The following is a 20,632-nucleotide window of genomic DNA, read 5'->3' as shown; positions in this document are numbered from 1 at the left end:
TTGGGACCTAGACTATCAGGTCCCTCATTGAAACACTTGTGAACATATCCTTTTTGGTGTGGAAGCGGGTCATCGTTGATATAAGGGACTGCCTAATACTTATACTATCTTGTTTATTCCTGCCCTGGAAGCACAGACCCTTGTTAATGATTTCAGATCTTAGATGACAATCTCCACATGTCTTAAAACTGCGTTATTGTGTATTTACCGATCAGTGTGCTGGGAGCTGAACTCTGTGCTGTTGCAAATTATAAAAAATATGGTATTTAGGGCTCGAATTTCGGTACTGCCATTTTTGAGACGGTGCCACTGCCTGAGTGCTGATTTTAGCGCTGGCCGTTAGGTTCAGCTTCAAAGCCCTAAATTCAGTTTTTACGCCCAAAGATGAGAGAGCAGCGCTAAAATGTGTTGCACACTCACCCTCGGGCGGGAGCTCAGCGGGCCGACTGAATTTCCAGTCGGGGAGCTGCCGCCATGCTAGAAGGTCCCGCACTTTTGACAAGGTCCCGCACTTTTGACAAGGTCCCGCACTTTTGACAAGCTCCCGCACAAGAGATTGGTGTGCAAAATCAAAGCGCGTGGTATTTGGGGTAATGTACTGACGTGGATAGAGAACTGGTTGGCAGACAGGAAGCAGAGAGTCGGGATAAACAGGTCCTTTTCAGAATGGCAGACAGTGACTAGTGGAGTGCCGCGGGGCTCAGTGCTGGGACCCCAGCTCTTTACAATATACATTAACGATTTGGATGAAGGAATAGAGTGTAATATCTCCAAGTTTGCAGATGACACTAAACTGGATGGCGGTGTGAGCTGTGAGGAGGACGCTAAGAGGCTGCAGGGTGACTTGGACAAGTTAGGTGAGTGGGCAAATGCATGGCAGATGCAGTATAATGTGGATAAATGTGATGTTATCCATTTTGGGGACAAAAACACGAAGCCAGAATATTATCTGAATGGCGGCAGACTAGGAAAAGGGGAGGTACAACGAGACCTGGGTGTCATGGTTCATCAGTCACTGAAAGTGGGCACGCAGGTACAGCAGGCGGTAAAGAAGGAAAATGGTATGTTGGCCTTCATAGCTAGGGGATTTGAATATAGAAGCAGGGAGGTCTTACTGCAGTTGTACAGGGCCTTAGTGAGGCCTCACATGGAATATTGTGTTCAGTTTTGGTCTCCTAGTCTGAGGAAGGACGTTCTTGCTATTGAGAGAGTGCAGCGAAGGTTCACCAGACTGATTCCAGGGATGGCTGGGCTGTCATATGAGGAGAGACTGGATCAACTGGGCCTTTATTCACTGGAGTTTAGAAGGATGAGAGGGGATCTCATAGAAACATATAAGATTCTGACGGGACTCGACAGGTTAGATGCGGGAAGACTGTTTCCGATGATGGAGAAATCCAGAACCAGGGGACACAGTCTTAGGATAAGGGGTAGGCCATTTAGGACTGAGATGAGGAGAAAGTTCTTCACTCAGAAAGTTGTTAACCTGTGGAATTCCCTGTCGCAGAGAGTTGTTGATGCCAGTTCACTGGATATATTCAAGAGGGAGTTAGATATTGCTCTTATGGTTAAGGGGATCAAGGGGTATGGAGAGAAAGCAGGAAAGAGGTTCTGAAGAAATGATCAGCCATGATCTTATTGAATGGCGGTGCAGGCTCGAAGGGCCGAATAGCCTACTCCTGCACCTATTTTTCTATGTTTCTATGTTTCTGTAAAAAGAACGGGATGAAAAAAATAACTAAAACTTTGATCCACACGCACATTTCCCCGCTCCTAAAACTAATGAAAACATGCAGAAATAAATAAAGAGAAAAAGTAACCTCCTGTAAGGGAAATAAATTCCTCACCAAGTCCAAGTACAGTGAAGGAAAACTTCACAGTTTATTCGTACAGAGCGCTCTGGGAGAAGTGGGGAAACTCCGCAGCTTCGCCACACCTTCTCCCCGAGCGAAGTTTCCAAGTTACAATTATAACTTTGGGGGCGGTCCCACCCCCTTACACCATTGTCCAATTATCTAACATTTTTGTACGTCTTACCCTATATGGTAATGCTATGACAATCTATCTTTACATTGTGGTAAGTCAAAGGTTAACTAGCATACGCTCGCACAAGTGGGGTTAGTTCTCCGCATCAGCAGAAAAACAAGGAACTATCTTCCTGTTATTAGTACAAGCGATATACATCTGTTTGCCTCTTCAACCGCCCATTGTCTTACTTCCCCTATCTCCATGACTCAGGGTCACCGGACTTGAGACTATACATGCTTTTTGCTAAAGTATACATTTCTTACTTGACTACTCTCCTTGTCCCATAATTCATCAGAGAAAGACAGGGGAGCTGGCTACACATTATAAAAGTTACAAAGGTTATAGGTTAAGAAATTTCTCTCCAACACCTCCCTTTCTGGGTGATTGCCCCTGAGATGCGCTCTGTTACGACAACTTTTTCCCGGCTGTACGGCCGCCTGTTTGTACCCGTACAAAGCAAATGTCGCAACAGAGGCGTCAAAATTGCACGCTGGATGATGTCACCACGCAGGAAGCGTTAGCCGGCACCGGATGAGGTCACCACGCGGGAGGCGTTAGCCGACGCTGGATGATGTCACCACGCGGGAGGCATTAGCCGGCACTGGATGAGGTCACCACGCGGGAGGCATTAGCCAACGCTAGATGAGGTCACCACGCGGGAGGCATTAGTCGGCACTGGATGAGGTCACCACGCGGGAGGCGATAGCTGGTGCTGGATGAGATCACCACGCGGGAGGCGATAGCTGGTGCTGGATGAGGTCACCACGCAGGAGGCGATAGCTGGCGCTGGATGAGGTCACCATGCTGGAGGGGTTAGCCGGTGCTGGATAAGATCACCACGCGGGAGGCGATAGCCGGTGCTGGATAAGATCACCACGCGGGAGGCGTTAGCCGGTGCTGGATAAGATCACCACGCGGGAGGCGTTAGCCGGCGCTGGATGAGGTCACCACGCGGGAGGCGTTAGCCGGCGCTGGATGAAGTCACCACGCGGGAGGCGATAGCCGGCGCTGGATAACGTCACCACGCGGGAGGCGATAGCCGGCACTGGATGAGGTCACCACGCGGGAGGCGTTAGCCGGCGCAGCGTTGCCGCTTGGTGCCTATGCCAAAGAGCTGACTGAATAGAGGGCGTGGCATCGATGCCGCTCACCGACGGCGGTCGGCATTTGCCGCCCGTTAGCCGCCTCTTGCGCACGGTAACGGGTGGTGTACAAAACCTGTAAGTGTTTTTATTTCTTAAATATCTTTAAATATATGTACTGAAATGTGAATGTTTTTGAATTAGTTCAGGTTCAGATGGTAGCATTGGGAGTAGTCATCAGAGCTCATTACATTTGGCTTCAGTGCAAAATAGTATTCTAATCTAATGTCTACATTAAACACCTGGCAGAACTTGCTCAAAGACTGCTTTGTGTTGACCCTTAAGACCATGGGGGTTATTTTGGTCCCACTCCAGGGACTTGAGCACAAAAAAATCTCGGCTTACGCTCCATTTCAGTACTGAGGGAACACTGCACTGTCGGAGGTGCCGACTTTCGGGTCCCGTCTGCTCTCACAAGTGGACGTGAAAGATCCCACGGCACTATTTCGAAAGAGAGCAGGGGATTTATCCCCGGTGTCCTGGCCAATATTTATCCCTCAATCAACGTAACAAAAAAACAGATTATCTGGTCATTGTCACATTGCTGTTTGTGGGAGCTTGCTTGTGGCAAATTGGCTGCCATGTTTCCCACATTGCAACAGTGACTACACTCCAAAAGTACATCATTGGTGTAAAGCCCTTTGAGACGGCCGGTGGTCCTGAAAGACGCTGTATAAATACAAGTCTTCCTTTCTTCAAAGGTGAAAACAGGTGGTAAATGGGTGCTGTGCAAATAAGACACAACTGTTTGAAAGCCTGATTTTAGAACTTGCAATTTTGGGCCAAATTGCTGATTGCCATAATTTGAACTTTCCTGGAGCTGCAAAACCAGACATTTGCAGGGTTAGCACTCAAGCGCTGACTCAACGCAATTTTCATGGAGCTGTATATGTGAGCTCCGCGCATCCACTTCCAGTGAAGGTGTGGCATACGCTGGCTGGCATGCAGCAGCAGGTTTTAGGATGGCTCAGGGACTGAGTGAGAGGGCGCACAGGTTCTTGAACATGTCCTGGTGGAGGGGGTCCAGTGGAAGAGCGATATCCTGTATCGACAGGAGGAGAGAGGAGTCCACCTCACCCTCCTATCCCTCTCTCCTGTAGCAGCTGGTTCTGCTCTCCCTGGACTCATGTCCTCTTCCCATTCCTCCTGCCAACCAAGGGGGGCCCCTAGCAAGATGACCAAGCACTCCCTCTCTCCTGGCAACTCTCATAACGTCTCCAATAAGGTGGAGTAGCACAAACCTCCAGCAGCAGGTGAATAAAGTGATATACCTTTAAATAGCATTCGAAATCCTCTGCAACGACTTGTTTGCTCCCAATTAGCTGGTCGCTGATGGGAGAGGGCGTTAGTTGAAGCACTATCCACCAAAATGCAGTGCAGCCTCGTTAATAAGCACTAGCAAGCAAGTTAAGTAGCAATTAAACCCTTAACTATCTTCCGGGTAGCCGTTCCGAGCACAAGATTCAACTCCTTTACCATTTACCAAGATGGCGACTTGCGCTAAACGCGGCCTAAACCAGCATTTCAGCTTAAGACCCTCTAATGTATTGCTTCATGGGCTCTTTGCTTAAGAATTCATAGCAACACATTTCTATTAAGAACTAGTTGGTTTATTAGCAAAGGTTTAACAATCACACTACACATTACCCGTTCATCCACCAGGCTCACAACCACCTGCCCCATCGTGGATCCCCCGAACCCAACTGGCTGGGGTTTTATTGAGTCTTGTGAACATCACGTGACTGGCTAAGCCCCTCACAATGCAACAGCTCTACCAACCTGTGAGCATACTTACAGTACATACATTACAGACCCCAACTTGGCCACCTCGGAGGCTTGTTCGCACCTAAACTTTCCAGGGAAAATCATGCCCCAGATATTTTAGTAAGAATAAATAAACTTGCTAAAAAATGAGGTTGTGATTAATTTCAAATATGGTTATATGTGCTGCACCTAAAGGTCAATTTTATGCATTAACAAAGAAAGCTGATTTACAGGGGATGGTTTCAAGACTCATTTCAAAATTAAAACACAATGCCACACAACACAGAAGTTCTTGAAAGAAACACACCAAAGTGCTTCACATCAAAGCAAGAGGGTTCAGGAAAGAAATATAATTGATGCAGTGTATGCTTTCAAACTAGTTTTCATCAAATAAACAATTACTCTCAAGAGATCAAATACATTGGATAGATTCAATGAGAAGCCAAACTGTACACGGTTTTGGGGAAGAAAAAGGTTTTTGTCTTGTTTCCTGCTTTCTTATTCCAATCTAATTAGACTCAGGAGTGAAAAGGCTGGATGCCCAGTGTTGTAAGTAACTCAGTTATAATGTGGTATATTTTATGAATATTGTTAAAATTATGATGGATTTTGGGTCTGGCGAATTGACTTTCATCAGGTCAACTTGACATTACAAGAGCAAGGATGGCCTGAGGGCGCTTCGCTTCTTCCTCGAGCAGAGGCCCAACCAGTCCCCATCCACTACCTCCCTCCTCCGCCCGGCTGAACTTGTTCTCGCATTTGAACAACTTTTCCTTTAACTCCACTCACTTTTTCCAAATTAAAGGTGTTGCTATAGGAACCCGCATGGGTCCTAGCTATGCCTGCCTTTTCGTGGGATATGTGGAACATTCTTTGTTCCAGTCCTACTCAGGTCCCCTCCCTCACCTCTTTTCCGGTGCATTGATGACTGTATCGGTGCCGTTTCCTGCTCTCGCCCTGAACTAGAAAATTTCATTCAAATTGCATCGAATTTCCACCATTCCCTCACCTTCACATAGTCCATCTCCGACTCTTCCCTTCCCTTCCTCAACTTCTCCGTCTCTGTCTCTGGGGATAGGCTTTCGACCAGTATCCACAGCCCACTGACTCCCACAGCTACCTGGACTGCACTTCCTCCCTCCCTGCATCCTGTAAGGACTCCATTCCATTCTCCCAGTTTCTCCGGCTCCGTCGCATCTGCTCTGACGACGCCACCTTTTACACTCATGCCTCCTTTTTCCTCAACCGAAGATTCCCCTCCGCCATGGTTGACCTGGCCCTCGACCGTGTCCGTTCTATTTCCTGCACCTATCCCCTCACCCCTTCCCCTCCCTCTCAGAACCATGGCAGGGTTCCCCTTGTCCTCAACTTTCACCCCACCCAGCCTCCACGTTCAACGGATCATCCTCCGCCATTTCCGCCACCTCCAGCATGATCCCACCACCAATCACATCTTCCCCTCCCCTCCCCTCTCAGCATTCCGAAGGGGTCGCTCCCTCCGTGACACCCTGGTCCATTCCACAGTCACCCCCAGCACCCCCTCCCCTTCCCATGGCACCTTCCCGTGCAAGTGCAGGAGATGCAACACCTGCCCTTTTACCCCCTCCCTTCCCACTGTCCAGGGCCCTAAATACTCCTTCTAGGTGACACAGTGATTTACTTGTACTTCTGTCAATTTAGTATACTGTATTCGCTGCTCACGATGTGGTCTCCTCTACATTGGGGAGACCAAGTGTAGATTGGGTGACCGCTTTGCGGAGTACCTCCATTCAGTCCGTAAGTGTGACCCCGAGCTTCCGGTCGCCTGTCACTTTAATTCCCCGCTCCACTCCCACTTTGACATCTCCGTCCTCGGCCTCCTACATGGTTCCAATGAAGCTCAACGCAAGCTCGAGGAACAGCATCTCATCTTTCGTTTAGACACTTTACAGCCTTCTGGGCTCAACATCGAGTTCAATAGTTTCAGACCATAACCGCTGCCAATCTTGGGCTCCCTTCCCCCCCCACCGCATTCCCCCGCGCCCCCGCCCCCCTGCCACGAGCCTGTCTCTTTGTCTCTAATGGCAGCTGGTCATTATCCCGCTATTCACACCCTATCTCAACCAATGTTTTTCTAACTCCTGGCATTACCATTTGAATTTGGCCCATCATCCCTTTTGTCTCTCTAATCTCTCCTGCCTTCCACCCTATCACAGACCTTCCCTTTTGTTCTTTCTTCCCCTCCCCCTTTCAGTGCTTGTTAACAATCTGTTCTTTCCGAACACGCTCCAGTTCTGACGAAGGGCCATCGAAACGTTAACTCTGTTTCCTCGCCACAGATGCTGCCTGACCCACTGAGATTTCCAGCATTTTCTGTTTTTATTCCAGATTCCAGCATTCGCTGTATTTTGCTTTTGTAAATTATATAAGAGCAAGGAGGTTATACTTGAACTGTATAAAACACTAGTTAGGTCGCAGCTGGAGTACTGCGTGCAGTTCTGGTCACCACATTACAGGAAAGATGTGATTGCACTGGAGAGGGTGCAGACAAGATCTACAAGAAAGTTGCCTGGACTCGAGAATTTTGGCTAGGAGGAAAGATTGAAGATGCTGCGTCTGTTTTCTTTGGAACAGAGGAGGCCGAGGGGAGACCTGATTGAGGTGCATACAATTATAAGGGCGTGGATAGTGGGGAAAATGTTGGAATCAATTATTAAAGATGTAATAGCAGCGCATTTGGAAAACAGTGGCAGGATCGGTCCAAGTCAGCCATGGATTTATGAAAGGGAAATCATGCATGACAAATCTTCTAGGATTTTTTAAGGATGTAATTAGTAGAGTGGACAAGGGAGAACCAGTGGATGTGGTGTATTTGGACTTTCAAAAGGTTTTTGACAAGGTCCCATACAAGAGATTAGTGTGCAAAATTAAAGCACATGGTATTGGGGGTAATGTATTGACATGGATAGAGAACTGGTTGGCAGACAGGAAGCAAAGAGTAGGAATAAACGGGTCGTTTTCAGAATGGTAGGCAGTGACAAATGGGGTATCGCAAGGTTTAGTGCTGGGACCCAGCTATTTACAATATACATTAATGATTTAGACGAAGGAATTAAATGTAATATCTCCAAATTTGCAGATGACACTAAGCTGGGTGGCAGTGTGAGCTGTGAAGAGGATGCTAAGAGGCTGCAGAGTGATTGGACAGGTGAGTGGGCAAATGCATGGCAGATAATGTAAATAAATGTGAGGTTATCCACTTTGGGGGCAAAAACAGGAAGGCAGAATATTATCTGAATGGTGACAGATTAGGAAAAGGGGAGGTGCAACGAGACCTGGGTGTCATGGTACATCAGTCATTGAAAGTTGGCATGTAGGTACACCAGGCGGTGAAGAAGGCAAATGGCATGTTGGCCTTCATAGTGAAGGGATTTGAGTATAGGAGCAGGGAGGTCTTACTGCAGTTGTACAGGGCCTTGGTAAGGCCACACCTTGAATATTGTGTACAGTTTTGGTCTCCTAAGCTGAGGAAGGACATTCTTGCTATTGAGGGAGTGCAACGAAGGTTCACCAGACTGATTCCCGGGAAGAAAGACTGGATCGACTAGGCTTATATTCACTGGAATTTAGAAGAATGAGAGGGGATCTCATAGAAACATATAAAATTCTGACGGATTGGAAAAGTTAGATGCAGGAAGAATGTTCCCGATGTTGGGGAAGTTCAGAACCAGGGGTCACAGTCTAAGGATAAGGGGTAGGCCATTTAGGACCTAGATGAGGAGAAACTTCTTCACTCAGAGAATTGTGAATCTGTGGAATTCTCTACCACAGAAAGTTGTTGAGGCCAGTTTGTTAGATATATTCAAAAGGGAGTTAGATGTGGCCCTTACAGCTAAAGAGATCAAGAGGTATGGAGAGAAAGCAGGAATGGGCTACTAAAGTTGCAAAATTGATCAGCCATGATCATATTGAATGGTGGTGCAGGCTCAAAGGACCAAATGGCCTACTTCTGCACCTATTTTCTATGTTTCTATGTTTCTAGAGTGGACAGGAAGGAGCGTTCAAACAACCAGGGGGTACAGATTTAAAGTAATTGGGGGGAGGTTTAGAGGGGATTTGAGGGGAAATGTCTTCATCTAGAGGGTGGTGGGGGTCTCGAACTCACTGCCTGAAAGGGTGGTAGAGGCAGAAACCCTCACCACATTTAAAAAATACTGGGATGTGCACTTAAAGTGCCGTAACCTACAGGGCTACGGACCGAGAGCTGGAAAGTGGGATTAGGCTGGATAGCTCTGTGTCGGCCGGCACGGACACGATGGGCCGAAATGGTCTCCTTCCGTGCTGTAAATTTCTATGATTCTATGATTCTATGAAGAGGCTGGCAATTGTCAGTAAAAAGGGATTTTGTTCAGAACTTCAAAAGCTCGTCTACTGTTCCTAGCCCAAATTAGCAGGGAGTTCAGGGAGGGAGAGGCGTGGAGAAGCAATACAGAAACTGTAAGGAATTTACAAGATATGGAAGGTTATAAAGTATGCTTGGCCTATCAACATGTGGCATAAGATCATCATTGTGAAGCCTAGGTGCTGCTGAAACCAGAGGTAGCTTAGTTATATTGGCCTGGAATTTGCGGTCTGCGGTGAAGTGATGACGCTCGGCACTGACCTCCAATAAAGCTGCCCACAGAGATCTCGCCATTTCTGTGGCGAAAACTTTAGGTTTCTCGACGTTAAATTGAATGTAACGCTCTCAAAAGGGGATCCCCAGGGTACACGAGCAGTGATGTCATCAAGCTGTCTAAATAGCCAATCACAATGGCCCTGAAATTCCGGTCCAAGGCTTCTTTCAGGCAAAGCCTCCGACCGGAGAATTTTTCCGAAAGTACCTGGCGATTCGGGAGGAGCATGGGATTCCGGTGGGGAGGCCTTCTCTTCCCGCACTGCAAAGCGCGCTCCCATCCTCCAGGTTCCCACGCAGAAGGTGCAGTCACATGTGACTGCTCAGCCAATCAGGTACAGTATTCCACAGCTTTCTCATTAATAGCAAAGGGAACTCTGTATCTACTAGTTCTCATTGCTATTAATGGGGAAAAAAACAAGCACACTAAACGCCATAATAAAAAATAAAAAACACACCTCACATAATTAAAATGAATTGAAATTAAAGTTAATAAATGTCTTAGAGAAAAAAAAATTCTGATTTCTAAAAATGTTTTTTTTAATTATGGTTTAAAATAAACTTATCGTAATGGGCAGGGTTTTCACCAATAAAATGAGTTTTTTCAATTTTAATTTATTATGTTTTTGTGTGTTTTAAAACTCTTACGCCTGTTACAGTAGGCTATGCGCCTACTTTTATCAGGTGCAAGAGTTTTGGGGACATTTGTTGGGCAAGATATGGGTAAATCCCACAATCCTGCCCGTGCAAATATCCTCGCTCCCGAGATACAGAGGATCTGTCGAGCTGGATCGGAAAAGCCCGTTTTCAGTGCATGCACATTGTGCACTGAAAACCGGCTCTTGCGATGCCTTCCCGAGTCCGTACACACTCCGTACGGACCCAGGGAGACCGCGATTTCTGAGCCAATGAAGAATTCTCACAGAGAGCAAACCAGGAAATGAAAAGCATTGATTATTAATCACTTTTTAAAAATTTTACAGAGAGCAAAATAATGATTGGGACATACAGATTGGGTTAAAATAGAAACTGAAATATTATAAACAAACATTAACAAAATAAAAACATTTTAAAAATCTAGTCATTTTTATCATAATGGAGAAATTTGACATTCCACAAATATAACATGTTTTTCATGGCCAGAATGGTTATTCAGCAGTCAATATGCTGCAATATTGCCCACCTTTCCTCCATCACTGCTGATGATTTGATAAATATAGTGTTATGTAAAGACTCGACTTCTCCAACACCCCAGCTTCATGAGCTCCTGCCAAATAAACTCAGAATCGTCAACAGCACCCCCACCCACCCCACCTGTGCCATGTCCCACATTAAGCCCAATTTGCCCACCATGCTTGTGCTCCACTAGGTACTAATGTATAAAATTCAGAATTCTAGTCCTAGATTACAGGTCCTTTCATGGCCTCATCCCACCCTACCTCTGCATCCTATCCGCCCCCTACTTCTTAGTCTACACCCTATAGTCCTCTGAAACACTGACATTCTGTACATTCTCTCCTTTTGGCATTCATCATTCAGCTGTCTAAGGCCTACCCCAGAATCCCTCACCAAACCTTTTAACCATGCTGCTTCCCTGCACACATTGCAATGTGTTTTCAGTCAACTGTCCTATTCTTCGACTGTCACTCAAGTTGCTGTGAAAATGCAAGTTGTATTTGAGAGTATAATATTTTTAAATCAGAAACAAACAAATAAGACAAAGTGAGCTTTTTAATCATTTTTCAAACTGATAACAGCTCAACAACTTATCAAGCATAAAGATGATGAATACCAATACCTACAATGATTGGCATAACAATAGTCACTGCACTCCAAAAATAAATGAATTGTATGAAAATGCTTTGAAAAGTTTTGACATGAAAAGGCTGTACATAATTACAAACACCTTCACCTATCAGATTGCTTCTCATTGACAAAACACAAACACTTAAAAAAAAATTTGCAAATTACTTTTGTCCCAGAATACTCTGACAATAGGGAGTGATCCAAAACCTTTGGTGCTTTGTGGTGTTGCTTCAGATCATCATTTTGTTTCTCTCTATTGATAACAACTGGTACTGGTCACTAAAACCTCAAACTCAATGTTAGGATCCTCCTCACTGCTGTTCCTTAGTTTATCTTGCCAAAGGCTTGTTAAATCATCTAAAACTTGGCACATTTTGTTGCAATATAACTGCCTGTAGTATTCTAATACCTAAAAGGATTGTCTTCAGTGTGATAGTAACCAGGTTGCAATTAGAATTCTCTTTGGCAAAGAACATGAGCACAAATATTCCATGCGCTAATGCTCAGAATACAAAAGTATGTAAAGACAGAAAGACTTTCATTTATATAGTGTCTTTCACGACCACCGGACATCCCTATTGTAGAGCCACTTAGTGGACTACTGATGTAATAACAATAAAGCCATGTGCTCTGCACAGTTCTTACCTGGGAGCCATGTTGTGCGGTTGTGTGTATCTGCTGTGTCTCAAGATATCATAGTCCCAAAGCGTTTTGCAGCCAATTAAGTACTTTTTGAAGTGAAGTCACTGTTGTAATGTAGGAAATGCGGCAGCTAATTTGCGCACAGCAAGCTCCCACAAACAGCAATGTGATAATGACCAGATAATCTGTTTTAGAGACATTGATTGTGGCTAGGACACCAGGGATAGCTTCCCTGCTCTTCTTCGAAATAGTGCCATGGGATCGTTTACATCCACTGAGAGAGCAGGCGGGGCCTCGGTTTAATGCCTCATCCGAAAAACAGGGCAGCACTGCCTCAGTACTACACTGGAGTGTCAGCTTAGATTTTTGTGTTCGTGTAGTAAAATGTTTCCAAATCCAGAAGAAATAGATCCTCATCTGCTGAAGTAATGCAATATATCCCCATATTCTCTGTTATATAAGGAACATTAACAAAAATAATGCTTCATTGAAGATTGTATACTTTTGAAGAGCATTTTGCCATGACCCAAGAATTTTAAGGATCTTGATGAATAACTCCTTCCCCCCGCCCCCCACCCCCCCCCCGCCGCACCCACACAGAACTAGAGTAACGGATCATGGTGAACCTAACACTGTGTCCTGATGCATGTTGCTACTTCACACTAACAGTTGTTGTCTCATCGTCTAAACACCTCAGCATTCTTCAGGATAACTTATTTATTCTTCCTTTCAGAAGCAACTAACCGTGAAGCGTCGTCAGCTTTAGTTTGCATAGTTGTGTACTATTGTGCTTTTCTGAAAGTTATTATCTCAAATTGAAGGAATAACAATGTATCACCGAGCTTCCTCTGGATACATCAAGGCCAACGTAAGGAGGGAGTTTTTCTGTTAGTGACATTTGCTATCAACGCCGTGATTTATTCTGGCTGTGGGTGGGATATGTTTTCTGATCTGCAAGGTGATTTTCATCAACAGTGAGGCTGTGGCCAGAGCGATAAAGTCAAACATGTAACTGTTGCATGAGGAAGATGACATAAATGTAGTTGCTCTGGTATTGTTAAACCATCTCACAGTGTAATCAACAACAACAACAACAACCTGTATTTATATAGCACCTTTAATGTAGTAAAACGTCCCAAGGCGCTTCGCAGGAATATTATGCGATAAAAATTTGACACCGAGCCGCATAAGTAGAAATTAGTGCAGGTGACAGAAAGTTTGGTCAAAGAGGTAGGTTTTAAGGAACGTCTTGAAGGAAGAAAGAGAGGTAGAGAGGCGGAGAGGTTTAGGCAGGTAGTTCCAGAGCTTGGGGCCCAGGCAAAAGAAGTCACGGCCACCAATGGTTCAGCGATTATAATCAGGGATGCTCAGGAGGGCAGAATTAGAGGAGCGCAGACATCTCAGGGGGCTATGGGACTGGAGGAGATTACAGAGATAGGGAGGGGCGAGGCCATGGAGGGATTTGAAAACAAAGATGAGAATTTTGAAATCGAGGCATTGCTTAACTGGAAGCCAATGTTGGTCAACGAGCACAGGAGGTGATGGGTGAGCGGGTCTTGATGCGAGTTAGGACATGGGCAGCCGAGTTTTGGATCACCTCTAGTTTACGTAGGGTAGAATGTGAGAGGCCAGCCAGGAGTGCGTTGGAATAGTCAAGTCTAGAGGTAAATCGGCATAAATGCAGCACAATAGCAACCGGATTAAATTACAAAGTGATCTGTTTTTTATGCTGTAGGCTTTGTCACAATTTATGGGAACTGCATTCCTGTATCGCTTTTGATTTAAAAATCTTTCAAAATTTATTGCTATAGCTTTGTGCAATAAAATTAATTTAAAGAAATAACAAGAGCACAGAGAAAAACTGAAGTCATACAGACAGCATCAACCTTAAGTTACATCACTGGCTGAATCCATTAACACAGGCAGTAAGGTTCCAGGAAGATGGTTGCGAGGGCTATGTTTGCAGAGAAGGAGTTTGAGTCCAGAATGTGGTAATGTTGTTGGTTTACACAAAAGCCTTCATTATTTTGGTAATTAAAATATATTTGGTATCCTTGTACAATAGAAACCAGGAAGGGGCAGTGAAAACAGCAAATGAACTGTTGTGTTGTCACTGATTCATGAAGGGAAAGTGAACAAGTTAATGCCTCAGGTAATTCACACAAAAAAAGCTCAATTGCTCTGTGACAATTTATTGTCTGAAACTGAAGAATTCCTGTTAACCCACAGCTATAATTTGTGAACTGCAATTTTGTTTTGGCTTGCAATTCAAAGGCATTTTTGAAAACTAATAGTTATTAGCCTGTTTTTTTGTTTGCAGACGGAGAAAATGTTGCACAACTTTATCACAATTATGGGCCCGAACTTGATCGACATACCGCCCGCGGACCAAAATCGCAAAATTGATCGAAAAATACCGACATACCGCCCACATACTACCCGGCGGGAAATTCATCAGTGACATACCGCTGGGCGGTATGCCTACTGTCCGCCCATGCACACCGCTGGCATACTGCCCAAAATTGCCAAATTGATGACTTACCGCCAACATACCGCCGACCCTGCAGACTGCCCTGGAAAAGATGGTTTTAAGTCAATCTTCAGTCGGTGGTATGCACCTTCACCTGTGAACATTTTTTTATCTGTCATTCCCCCAGTCTCTCCCCCCCGCCCCCCCCCCCACAGCGATCTCCCCCCCAAATAGTGATCTCCCCCCAAGAAGCGACCCCCCCCCACACATACCTGCACATCGCTCTCAGGCCGGCAGTCTCTGTTGATTCTGGTTGGTGCCTCTCGGGGGGGGGGAGGGGTGTACTTCCGCAGCAGCATGCGCATGCGCACAACTTGGGACCCAAAGATTCCTGCGTGAAAAGGACTCACCACCTGCACACCGCCCGCTGCACTCCACTCGGCATACCGCTGAGAAAAAACTGATGAAAATCGCGCACACTCCGTCGCAGTGGTACTCGGGCCCATAATAGTGACAAAGTTGTGCAACATTTTCTCCGTCTGCAAACAACATACCACCGGCATAGCACCGAGAAATTGGCGGATGACCAATTTCGGCCTCATGCTTTGTCAAGCCTGCTTCATGAGGATATTGCCAACTTATCACTTCAGTCATATCATGGGATTATTTTCAGTGCGTGGTCACCAACATGTTTTTTCCCCTTGTACAGGTAATGGCAATGCCCTGGTGCACTTGGCGTGCACATCCACAGACACAGTCACCCAAACTGCCGTTGAGCTCTTCCCATAGTCCTTTAGTTTCAACTTTGACCCATCTCTCTATTTATCCCCTTTTCCCTCACTGAAACGTTTGTGATGTGTACTCTTTCCATCTCCTGTTAATATAGTTCCCATTGCTCATCTATTGGTTCAATTTATAAGTTTTCCTTCCATTTAATCTGGACATGCTCTCTTTTTATCTTATTATTATTTTTTTTAAATCACATCCCTTTGTCCTTGATTTTTTTCTTTTTCATTTTTTAATCTTGCACTGTTTATTTAACATTAAGGTCACGGTTTCTGTATTATATGCAATAAAGATTCAAACTGAGTACTGTTTAACTGTACAACCTTGGCTCTGCTTTATTTAGGCCCAAAGTGCCTGACTCACAAAATGGCTGGCCTTTTATGTGCGTGCTGCTCAGTGGCCTCCAGCAATGACACCATCTGGTGGCTACAAACAGCATGTACATACATGACAATACCCCTCTCTGAGATCTTATCATGTTTTTTCACAGGCTGAGACGGTTCGGTGCTTTGCACTCCCGGGTTGACCGTCTCAGTTCGATTCCAGCCTTGGGTAAGTGTGCAGGGTCTGTTGGCTGATGGCTGGATGACTGACTTGTTGGGGATGGCAGTGGCCGTGTCAGGAATTGCAAGTCCATTTTTATTGAACAGGTCGGTGATGGAAATTCCGGGTTCACTGATGACCCTTTAATCCTCTGAAGACTGCTGGTGGGATGGTTGGTCGTCGATTGTTTCTTCGTCCGACTGTTCTGGCTCATCTGTGTGCCTCAGCTTTGTCTGATCCATGTGTTTCCTGCCCATTCTTGAGCTTAATAACGAATACTCTGTTGCCCTCCTTGGCCATGACCGTACCAGCCAAAGTAGTTGAGTAAACCCAGGAACGAATGCAGCTCCGTCACATTCTGCGGCTTGGGTGCATTCTTGATGGCCTTGGTTTTCACGTCAGTAGATCAGCGGTGATTTTCCTCCCGAGGAATTTGACCTCCGGTGCCATGAAGATGCACTTCGCGCATTTAAGTCTGAGTCCCACTCTATCCAAACACAGTAGAACCTCTTCCAGGTTGTTCAGATGTTCCTTGGAGTCATGATCGGTGATCAGGATGTCATCTTGGAACACGACGGTTCTGGGAACGGACTTCAGTAGACTTTCCATATTCCTCTGGAATAATGCTGCAGCCGAGCGAATTCCAAATGGGCACCTGTGGTAAATAAACAGTCCTTTGTGCGTGTTAATGCACGTAAGTCTCTTCGACGTCTCGACCAACTCCTGTGTCATATAGGCCGACGTAAAGTCCAGTTTTGTGAACGACTTTCCTCTGGCTAGCATCGCAAACAAGTCATCAGCCTTCGGTAACGGGTACTGATCTCGCTTCGAAACCCTGTTGATTGTAGCCTTGTAGTCCCCACAGATTCTGACTGTGCCATCACTTTTTAGCACAGGAACAATGGGGCTGACCCATTCATTAAATTCGACTGGTGATATGATCCCTTCACGCTGGAGTCTGTCCAGTTCAATTTTGACCTTCTCCATATACGGCACTGCCCGAACTTTATGATGGACAGGTCTTGCATCTGAGTCCACGTGGATCTGCCCCTTGGCTCCCGTGAAGTTGACGATACCCGGTTCGAACAGCGAGGGGAACTTATCCAATACTTGGACACATGTATCTTCCTCCGATGACAAAGCCTTTATGTCATTCCAGTCGCATCTGATTTTCTCCAACCAGCTCCTGCCGAGCAGCGTTGGGCCATTGCCTGGAACAATCCACAGCGGTAACTCGTGAACCGCACCATAATATGACACGTTAATTTGTGCACTGCCAATCACCTTTATTAGTTCTTTGGTGTACGTGCGAAGCTTGGCGTTAACAGGGCTCAACCTGGGCCTCACAGTCTTAGTATCCCACAGCTTATAAAATGCCCTCTTGTTCATGATCGATTGACTCGCCCCTGTGTCCAGTTCCATCGATACTGGTATCCCTTTAAACTTCACATTCATCAAAATTGGTTTACTCTTGGTTATAAAGGAGTACAGTCATAGAAACATAGAAAATAGGTGCAGGAGAAGGCCACTCGGCCCTTCGAGCCTGCACTGCTATTCAATGAGTTCATGGCTGAACATGCAACCTCAGTACCCCACTCCTGCTTTCTCGCCATACCCCTTGATCCCCCTAGTAGTAAGGACTACATCGAACTCCTTTTTGAATATATTTAGTGAATTGGCCTCAACAACTTTCTGTGGTAGAGAATTCCACAGGTTCACCACTCTCTGGGTGAAGAAGTTTCTCCTCATCTCAGTCCTAAATGGCTTACCCCTTATCCTTAGACTGTGACCCCTGGTTCTGGACTTCCCCAACATTGGGAACATTCTTCCTGCATCTAACCTGTCTAAACCCGTCAGAATTTTAAACGTTTCTATGAGATCCCCTCTCATTCTTCTGAACTCCAGTGAATACAAGCCCAGTTGATCCAGTCTTTCTTGATATGTCAGTCCCGCCATCCCGGGAATCAGTCTGGTGAACCTTCGCTGCACTCCCTCAATAGCAAGAATGTCCTTCCTCAAGTTAGGAGACCAAAACTGTACACAATACTCCAGGTGTGGCCTCACCAAGGTCCTGTACAACTGTAGCAATACCTCCCTGCCCCTGTACTCAAATCCCCTCGCTATGAAGGACAACATGCCATTTGCTTTCTTAACCGCCTGCTGTACCTGCATGCCAACCTTCAATGACTGATGTACCATGACACCCAGGTCTCTTTGCACCTCCCCTTTTCCTAATCTGTCACCATTCAGATAATAGTCTGTCTCTCTGTTTTTACCACCAAAGTGGATAACCTCACATTTATCCACATTATACTTCATCTGCCATGCATTTGCCCACTCACCTAACCTATCCAAGTCACTCTGCAGCCTCATAGCATCCTCCTCGCAGCTCACACTGCCACCCAACTTAGTGTCATCCGCAAATTTGGAGATACTACATTTAATCCCCTCGTCCAAATCATTAATGTACAATGTAAACAGCTGGGGCCCCAGCATAGAACCTTGCTGTACCCCATTAGTCACTGCCTGCCATTCTGAAAAGTACCCATTTACTCCTACTCTTTGCTTCCTGTCTGCCAACCAGTTCTCAATCCATGTCAGCACACTACCCCCAATCCCATGTGCTTTAACTTTGCACATTAATCTCTTGTGTGGGACCTTGTCGAAAGCCTTCTGAAAGTCCAAATATACCACATCAACTGGTTCTCCCTTGTCCACTCTACTGGAAACATCCTCACAAAATTCTAGAAGATTTGTCAAGCATGATTTCCCTTTCACAAATCCATGCTGACTTGGACCTATCATGTCCCCTCTTTCCAAATGCGCTGCTATGACATCCTTAATAATTGATTTCATCATTTTACCCACTACCGATGTCAGGCTGACCGGTCTATAATTCCCTGTTTTCTCTCTCCCTCCTTTTTTAAAAAGTGGGGTTACATTGGCTACCCTCCACTCGATAGAAACTGATCCAGAGTCTATGGAATGTTGGAAAATGACTGTCAATGCATCCGCTATTTCCAAGGTCACCACCTTAAGTACTCTGGGATGCAGTCCATCAGGCCCTGGGGATTTATCGGCCTTCAATCCCATCAATTTCCCCAACACAATTTCCCAACTAATAAGGATTTCCCTCAGTTCCTCCTTCTTACTAGACCCTCTGACCCCTATTATATCCGGAAGATTGTTTGTGTCCTCCTTAGTGAATACCGAACCAAAGTACTTGTTCAATTGGTCTGCCATTTCTTTGTTCCCCATTATGACTTCCCCTGATTCTGACTGCAGGGGACCTTTTTCTCTTTACATATCGATAGAAACTTTTGCAGTCCGTCTTAATGTTCCCTGCAAGCTTCCTCTCGTACTCTATTTTCCCTGCCCTAATCAAACCCTTTGTTCTCCTCTGCTGAGTTCTAAATTTCTCCCAGTCCCCAGGTTCACTGCTATTTCTGGCCAATTTGTATGCCACTTCCTTGGCTTTAATACTATCCCTGATTTCCCTTGATAGCCATGGTTGAGCCACCTTCCCTTTTTTATTTTTACGCCAGACAGGGATGTACAATTGTTGTAGTTCATCCATACGTTCTCTAAATGTCTGCCATTGCCCATCCACTGTCAACCCCTTAAGTATCATTCGCCAATCTATCCTAGCCAATTGACGCCTCATACCTTCAAAGTTACCCTTCTTTAAGTTCTGGACCATGGTCTCTGAATGAACTGTTTCATTCTCCATCCTAATGTAGAATTCCACCATATTATGATCACTCTGCCCCAATGGGCCGCGCACAACAAGATTACTAATGAATCCTCTCTCATTACACAGCACCCAGTCTAAGATGGCCTCCCCCCCTAGTTGGTTCCTCGACATATTGGTCTAGAAAACCATCCCTTATGCACTCCAGGAAATCCTCTTCCACCATATTGCTTCCAGTTTGGGTAGCCCAATCTATATGCATATTAAAGTCACCCATGATAACTGCTGCACCTTTATTGCATGCACCCCTAATTTCCTGTTTGATGCCCTCCCCAACATCACTACTACTGTTGGAGGTCTGTACACAACTCCCACTAACATTTTTTGCCCTTTGGTGTTCTGCAGCTCTACCCATATAGATTCCACATCATCCAAGCTAATGTCCTTCCTAACTATTGCATTAATCTCCTCTTTAACCAGCAATGCTACCCCACCTCCTTTTCCTTTTATTCTATCCTTCCTGAATGTTGAATACCCATGGATGTTGAGTTCCCAGCCCTGATCATTCTGGAGCCACGTCTCCGTAATCCCAATCACATCATATCCGTTAACATTTATTTGCACAGTTAATTCATCCACCTTATTAAGGATACTCCTTGCATTAAGACACAAAGCCTTCAGGTTTGTTTTTTTAACACCCTTTGTCCTTTTAGAATTATGATATAGTGTGGCCCTTTTTGTTTCTTGCCTTTGTTTACTCGGCCTTCCACTATTGCTTTTTACCTTTCTACCATCTCGCTGCATAGGTTCCCATCCCCATGCCATATTAGTTTAAACACTCCCGAACTGCATTAGGAATTGTTACCCCTAGGACATCAGTTCCAGTCCTGCCCAAGTGCAGACCGTCCCTTTTGTACAGGTCCCACTTCCCCCGAACTGGTTCCAATGTCCCAGGAATTTGAATCCTTCCCTCTTGCACCACTGCTCAAGCCACATATTTATTCTAACTATCCTGCTCCCTCTACTCTGATTAGCATGTGGCACTGGTAGCAATCCAGAGATTACTACCTTTGTGGTCCTACTTTTTAATTTAACTCCTAGCTCCC

This window comes from Pristiophorus japonicus, chromosome 20 (genome assembly GCF_044704955.1).
Source record: "Pristiophorus japonicus isolate sPriJap1 chromosome 20, sPriJap1.hap1, whole genome shotgun sequence".
Lineage (NCBI taxonomy): Eukaryota > Metazoa > Chordata > Chondrichthyes > Pristiophoridae > Pristiophorus > Pristiophorus japonicus.
This window is presented reverse-complemented; position numbering follows the sequence as displayed.